The sequence below is a fragment of the Octodon degus genome, unplaced genomic scaffold (assembly GCF_000260255.1).
Source record: "Octodon degus isolate 3935 unplaced genomic scaffold, OctDeg1.0 scaffold00189, whole genome shotgun sequence".
Taxonomy (NCBI): domain Eukaryota; kingdom Metazoa; phylum Chordata; class Mammalia; order Rodentia; family Octodontidae; genus Octodon; species Octodon degus.
Window position 1 is genome coordinate 4111316 of NW_004524765.1, and position 7586 is coordinate 4118901.

At 40.7% G+C, this 7586-nt stretch overlaps 1 pseudogene; it reads left to right on the top strand.

Annotated features, from left to right (window-relative positions):
• Positions 1-4112: 4112 nt before the first annotated feature.
• Positions 4113-6909, top strand: LOC101575791 (annotated as a pseudogene).
• Positions 6910-7586: the final 677 nt, after the last annotated feature.

Below are 7586 nucleotides of genomic sequence, written 5' to 3' on the forward strand. Positions count from 1 at the left end.
TTCTTTTACTGCAGTGTTTTTTTCAGATTGGGTTCCCTGCCTATGTTTCTGTAGTTGCTTCTTTACTTCATCTGCTATGATTTCTGAGAGTTCTTTTTTCATTTCAGAAAAGAATTGCGCTCTTATTTCCCCTATATCTTTCTCCTGTTGCTTACTTACTATTGACGCTATTAATTCATGCATTTGATCTGAGCTAGTGTCCTCCGCAGTTGTTCTGGGTGGGCACTGGGTTTCTTCCATATGTTTCTGCATTTGATTCTTTAGTGCAGATGTTATTAATTCAGGGGTTTCTTTTTTTATTTCCAATCTGAGGTCCTCTATATCTTTCTGCAGCTGTTTCTTTATTTCAGAAGCTGTTGACTCATTGCTTTCAGCTGTGTGATTTCCAATTTTTTCTGTGTTAGTGTCCTCTGCACTTGTTATGGGTGGGCTTGTGTTCTGGGGTTGCATTTTGTTCCTTCTCATCATTTTGTGTAGCACTGTCTTCTGACCTTTGTTGTAGATCTTTGCTGTAGTTATAACCTTCGCATGTACTGAAGTTCAGGGACAGCTCTACAAAGTTTGGACTTATCCAGCTCTGTCTGGCTTAGTTCTGGCTGCTGTGCTCAGCTCCTTCCCACTGCTGCCCTTGAGGGTGAACCTGTTGTGCCCCTGTGGCAAGATGTTCTGCTTCTGGACTAGCTGTGTGGATCTATCCTCTACACTCTCTTCGGGGATTGCAGCTGAAGGGTTACACCCCAGGTGTGTATGCCAGGCCTGAGCTGTGCCTGGAGGGGGCAAGGTGAAGTAGCAGGAAGAGGAAGCTCTCCCACACACTCACCAGACCTGGGCTAGGACTGGGTCTGGGGTTTCCTGGAACGCAGCAGTAATTCCTACTTGGCGGGCTGGTTGCGGGAGGTATTGCATAGTGGTGGTGGGTGGCCCAAGGGGCTGGGAGAGGATCCAGCCCATGCTGCGCCTGTGCTGGGACTGGACCCGCCAGTGCAGGGTAGCAGGAAGCTCTCCACACACTCACCGGACCTGGGCTAGGACTGGGTCTGGGGGTTCCCGGAACGCGGCAGAAATTCCTACTCGGAGGGCGGGGGTGTGTCTGGTTTTATTGAGGAAAATGTTGACACTTAAATCAGGCCATGCAGAATTTAAAACAACATGCTTGTCTGGCAAGGTCAAGAGCCTGAGTTCAATCCCCGGTTCCACCAAAAAAAAAAAAAAAAAAAAAAAAAATAAAGGAAAAAAATTCAGACAACAGCAAAAGCAAAACACAGAATTAGCATGGCTGGCACATTTTAAAAATTATCAGAATTGAGACCAATGCAAGAAAACAATCAGGGAGAAAACAAGATACTCAAGTGTTCCAGCTTCAGAATAGCAGGACATTCAGCTAAAGTGTAAGACTAACTTTTGCAAGCACTCACACGTGATACCTTAGTAAATCTTGATCAGCAAAGTAATCCCTTGTCCAACTTATTGAAGGAATTCAGCATATTACCATGTATCTTCCAGGGTTTAAATCGCCCATCATTTCTTTCAGATGTGCATTCTCCATTCTGACACTTTTACATCTCATACCTGAGTACTGTTATTTTGCTAAATTATTTTTAATTTCTAATTCTATCTTTAACTGCCATCTTCAACATTAAACCAAATTTTGATTTATACTAATCTTAATGTTTTACATTACTCAAACATATAAACTGCAGCACTAAATGATAAATTTACCATACTAATGTCTCCTTCATAAAAATTAATTTAACTGTCAGATAATAAATCCTATTGTGCTAGGTGGTAAAAAATTATTTGCTTTCAGCCTCAACAAAATAATCTGAGGCAAGGATTTAGAAGCAGACACCTACTTTCCTTCTGGAAGAGGTAAACATGCTGCTTCTCTTGTGCTGAGGGAGTTTTGTCAACAAGATGGAAAAGCAATTAGTGGAATTGACTAGAAAGAAAGTAAAAATTTGTCCCTTCTCAGAGACCTTGCTTCACTTCAGGGGAAGTCAGAGGCAAGGACTAGGCATATCTTAAGTGGGACATTTGGGTTTAAGTTTGCCACAATTTTAACTAATGAAATAAGCTTCTAATTTGTGGGTGATTAAAGTGTTCCTTCTGGTAATGTATCAGACCTGATCCCCAAGGCCAAAGAACTGCTCTGTAGCTTAGAACTTATGTTACTAGGATCTCTGACCATTCTGTGTATTTGGTATGACATCTATCCCAGCTCCCCAAATCTCCCTAAATAGTAGAGTGAAGGGAAAATGCCAAAAATAACAAGGCACACTATATGAAATATCAAAATTAAGAAGCAGACTTCCAAAACTGCAGGTAAGATCCATGAAAAGAATCCGGCCCAACAAATTCCATCTGCTTAGAAGTTGAATCATGTGAGTGACCAATTTTCAGCCCCTCTCCTCAGGGCTCCTCAAAACGCTTCACTAAAGTCAGAGGTCCTTACAACTATGGTGATCTTAAGAGCAGAGAATGTATTTCTTGAGGAAAGACAGCTTTGGTGCTGCAGCGGCACATTTATGCTAGCACTCAGGGTTGTCATCCTCATGGCAGTTTAAGAAAAAGACAGAGATTAAATCTTTTTCCCAAGAATGTAAATTACTGGAGCTCAAAACCTCATATAGATATGTATGGTGCCCAGAGCACCACTCTGCCTTCTGCCTTTTTATGTCCTTTGAGGACCTAGATGGACATGTGATAGCATCTCATTTCACAAAACCAGTAGTTGAAAAATAAGTAATAGCATGATGTTTGCACATGTGGATCTGATTTATTTCACTTACCAATACAGAAAAATCTGAAACAGTAAATAAAATATGAAAAGCAAAATAGATACTGTGAAAGGGAAAGACTGTTCAATTGGAAGGAAAAACTGGGATGAGAAAATGGACAAAAGAAAGAAGGTGAAAAGATATATTTATATGTATATGCAGAATACTTTGGATAATTGTACTGCTGATTTCTGCTGGTCTTTTTAAAGGGTCAGTTAATACTTAATTTCTTTTTCTTTTCATTCTTATTTTTTCTTTTTAATTTTTTATACCATTTTGCTGTTTTATTTTTCAAACAAATTTACATGTTTATTTCTGGTAAAGAACAAATTTGAAGATAACATCATGTAATACAGCAATCATTTTTGAATTCCTATTAATTTTTTTAGTTAAATTTTGTATCATTGCTAATGTTATAATGTTTTGTGCTCTTTAAAAATAATTTTAGGGGCCAAAGAGATAGCTCTGTAGAATAAGTGCTTCCCTGGCAAGCGCAGGGACCTAAATTCAATCCCTGGTTCTGCCAAAAAATATTATACATAAAAATAAATAAATTTTAAAATAAGTAACAGTGGGGAAAAGGTTAATGCAAACTCCTACTTACAGAAGGGATTTCTGACAACAAACACAATAGAATCTTACTGTTCTTTCAATGCTTTATAACTCCATTATTTTGGTTATGTTCTTTCTTGTAAAAGGGCACAAACTGGATTGTAGGACTGCTGTCCATAAGCCCAACAATAAAATTCACTTGAAGTGTGTCTTTTGTTTTGCCTGAGGACTTTAGTAGAAACACAGCTTGGAAGTATAAAAATTGGACTATTGTCCTAATATTGGTATTTCTATTTCTTTGATCATGGCCAGTAACTTGGCATCTTTGACACTCTACTGCTTATAAGTAAAATAAGGATAATAATACCAAATCCATATGTCATGTAGCGAAGAATGAAATAAGAGGATAATGCGTGTATCTTTCTGTTTACAATTTTTTTTCTTTTTTATGTTCAGTCTATAATGGACATTTGTTATTTAATTTTAAAATGAGCCTATTCATGTGGACCTTCTCCAAAGAACTTAAGAATTTGAACTAATTATCTCGAGCATGAAGACTAAAAAGCATCATCAGCTTATCTCTTGGACTCTACCATGAGCTACAAGAAACTGGGCCTTCCTGCTGACCTGTTTCTATCTCCTCTAGCTCTCTACACACATAGAGTCAATTATACTGAGCACAAGTTGATTCTCCTACTCAATCAAATGTCTCATTACTGTCACCTATTTCTCCAATATGTCTCAGAAATTTCCATTGATGGTATGTATATTAGAAGCTGTGGGATGGTGTTGTCCATTAATAGTTTGGGATTTGACTCTCTTATTTTTTTCCTTTTTCTAGAAGCACTGCCAAGATTGGAAAACTCTCTCTTCTCTGCTCTCCTGCTTCTCTTAATGTTGGTCTTTGTGATGCTGACCTGGGCATGGACTACTCCTGACGCAATAAAGGAGACAATTCCCTACTTGCTAACCTTTCCTACTACACCCCATTCCATTCCTTGGCCCCAGGACTGTACCTTTTAACATCATGCTCCAATGTTAAAGATGTGGCTCAGACACGGAGAGAAGTTCCCTGTGATAGAGAAGCATTTTGCCTCTAAATAATGGTTCCTATCCTCCCAGACAGTGCCTTTGCTGGTTTCTCTTCCCTAGAGATTATGAGGCTGCAGTGGGGTACATTTCAATGATTGAACTGGCTGTAGCACCTTCACTTTGAGCATCACACTCCCTGTTGCATGTGTCTGTTCCTCCCTCCAAGTCCTCTGGAACCCCTCATATTACTCAATAGCCTTTACTTTCAAGGCTGTTGCCTGAATTATATTCAGAAAATCCAGCTGCCAATCAGTCTTACTAGTCTGACCCCAACATGGAGCTGTTTGATAAAGCTGCAGGAACTTCAGGGATCATCTCAAATCTTGTGCCTGGTTCCCCTAACTCAGCCAGCCCCAGTTCATTGGTATCTTTTTGGAGGTACTATATCTGCTAACAAACCTGCAGCTGAGCCAGGCAGGTGTTAGAGCCATGCTTAACTTCCAGCTGCATTCCCTGTGATTGGATAGCACCCCATTAAATTCATTAGACCTTTTAGGCTCAGGAATGTAACATCTGGACTTTCTATCTCTTATGGGTACAAGTATAAAAAAGATACCTGGGAATGTGACAGGGTACTTTGCCCTTCATGTACTTGACCTTGGAGGGAATCAAATCCAAAATATAGAGGGGCCAGATCTTACAAACTGCCACTGCCTTGAACTCCTTAGCTTTCATGACAATAGCCTTCAGTCTCTTCCCTTCAAGTTCCTGAGTGTTCTGCCCAAGCTCCAGAGGCTCAACCTGTCCACCAATAACCTGGGCTCCACCTTAGTTCTACCATAAGGTCTGGTTAGTGCAAAGCTGAGAGTGTTCGATCTGTCCTCTAATGAGTTCTGTAGTCTGCCATATGGGGCCTTCTCCTTTCTTCCTCAACTTCAGGGGCTCTGACTGGGTGGCAACAACATCTCCAACTTAATGAATGGGAGTCTGGAGGGACTCATGTGGCTGAAGACCCGAAACCTGAGTTGGAACCAAGTTAACATTCTAAATCCAGGCTGGCTCGCTTGTCTTCCTTCCCTCACTTCACTGAACCTCCTGAGCACCTATGTAGAGTACATCCTAGGCAAGCAGCTCCAGGGTCCCCTCAAGCTGTGCTATCTGCCGCTAGGTTCTTTTGATATGTTGGACGTCTACCCTCCCTGGCCTCCAGCATTGCTTGGTTTGGAGGTGAGGGCTGAAGGCATTATCCAGTTCATAGTCCACAGTGAAGAACCATTCTTGTTCCTAGAGAATCTTACCTTACAAACCTCTAATATGCTATTTGATGCAACAATTTCAGACAACACCACAGTTTATTTCTCTTCCCTGCATCACCTCACTTTCACAGGCATCAGCTCCTATATTTTCGCAAGCCACAAGCCCCAGAAGTTTTTCTCCTAACTTCCTTGCTTAAAACATGTGCACTTCTAGTCTGATCACAAGGCTACAGATAATGTGTATCTGTTTGCCATGCCAAGGCTGCAAATGTTGGAGTTGGGATACCTACACTTCCTCTTTGAGTTTAGTTAAGTGAAGTTAGAGATATTTCTGAAGCAAGTGCTTCAATTAGAGGTGCTTGCATTGAGCCATCTGAATCCTGTGTGGACCCTCTCCATGCCCACCTTCAGAATTTGGGCCACCTCTGAATACTCTCTAGGGCTGGACAATAGCCTGAAGGAGCTAATCCCCCAGATGTTACAGTGTTTATTTCTCAGATGCCACCTTCACTTGCCAGTGCAAAAGTTCTTGGGTGGGTCCTTGGGTAACATGGGATCCCAACACCTTTGTGTATAGATTAGAAAAAATGCATCTGCATGGCAAATGCTTCTAATTTCTCCAAGACTCCCTTCCTCTCTTTCCTTTCTGACCACTGACCACATGACCCTGAGTTTCGGGGCTCTCTCACCAACTTTACTCTTATATTCCTGATGTCCACCCTTACACTGCTTGGATGTCCCAAGTGGTACTGGCTTCACCACCTCCAAAATCTTTTTCATGCCTAGTGGTGGAAATTATGTGGGCATGATCCCAAAAGACAACTCTATTATGTTGTCTTTATATCCTATTGTCAGCAGGACCAAGCCTGGGTGCTGAAACAACTGGTTCCTGTCCTGCAGAAGCCTCCTCTAATAGGTGAGGGCTTGAAGCTATCCTTCCCAGACAGGGAATTTGGGTTTAGGCAGGACAGGATGGATGCCATAGTTGCCAGCATGAAGATTAGCAGAGTCATTCTCTGTGTGCTCAGCAGTCAGACCCTGAAAAGCACCTGGTGCAATCTGGAGTTAAGACTTACCACCTACAACTTGGTGGACAGGTCCACAGTGGCCCACCTCCTGCTGTTTTTCTGGAGCCTATTGTAAGCCAGAAACTATGTAGTTAGGACACTTTCACCAGGTGGCTCCAGAAGGAGGATTATTTTGATTTACATCAAGGGAGGGAGCAGTGGGATTCTTTCTGTGGGCAACTTCAGAGGAAGCTAAGGAAAGCAGGACAAGAAAGAGAAGATTAAGGGTTATGAGTGATTCAGGCTTTCAGAAATGTCGTTCAATAGTGGTTTGTATTCTATCATATCACGTGGCAGGCTCATCAAGGGGTTTTCTCAGTCATTTTTATTTTAAGCTTCCTTCTGGCACTAAACATGACATAGTTGAGGATACTTAATCCCTGTTTGAAACATATTTGAAAGCTCTGGAAATAAGACATTTATTAAAAAAATTCTGATATCGTTGCCAGTTTTTTCATAAGATTCACCGAAAGAATGCATGTACCAATTCCTTGCAAGAAATGTAAACATTGTGTACTGCACACATGTATCCCCCCAAAAAAGAAGGGTCTCAAGAATGTTGTAGAAAGGAAGAAGGAAATGAAAAGGGATGAAAAAGAAATTTGAGTGTATTCTGTACATGTACCAACTGCTCATAATAAATGTAAATATGTACTGTACAAAAATACTAATAAAATGAATAATTTTTTTAAAGAAAATGCATAAAAAAGTTGCCAGAGTACCAGGGACATTTTCTAAATTCATTCATCCTATCTGTGTTAGAATCACTTGTTTGGTAAAGTTTTATCATTCCAGAATAATAGAAAAAATCAATAAGCTATTTGTCAGTGATCTGAAGTGAGTTTGAAACTACGATGGTTGTTCTCAGGGTTCCAAAAATTCAGCCTTTTCTAACTCTTGAT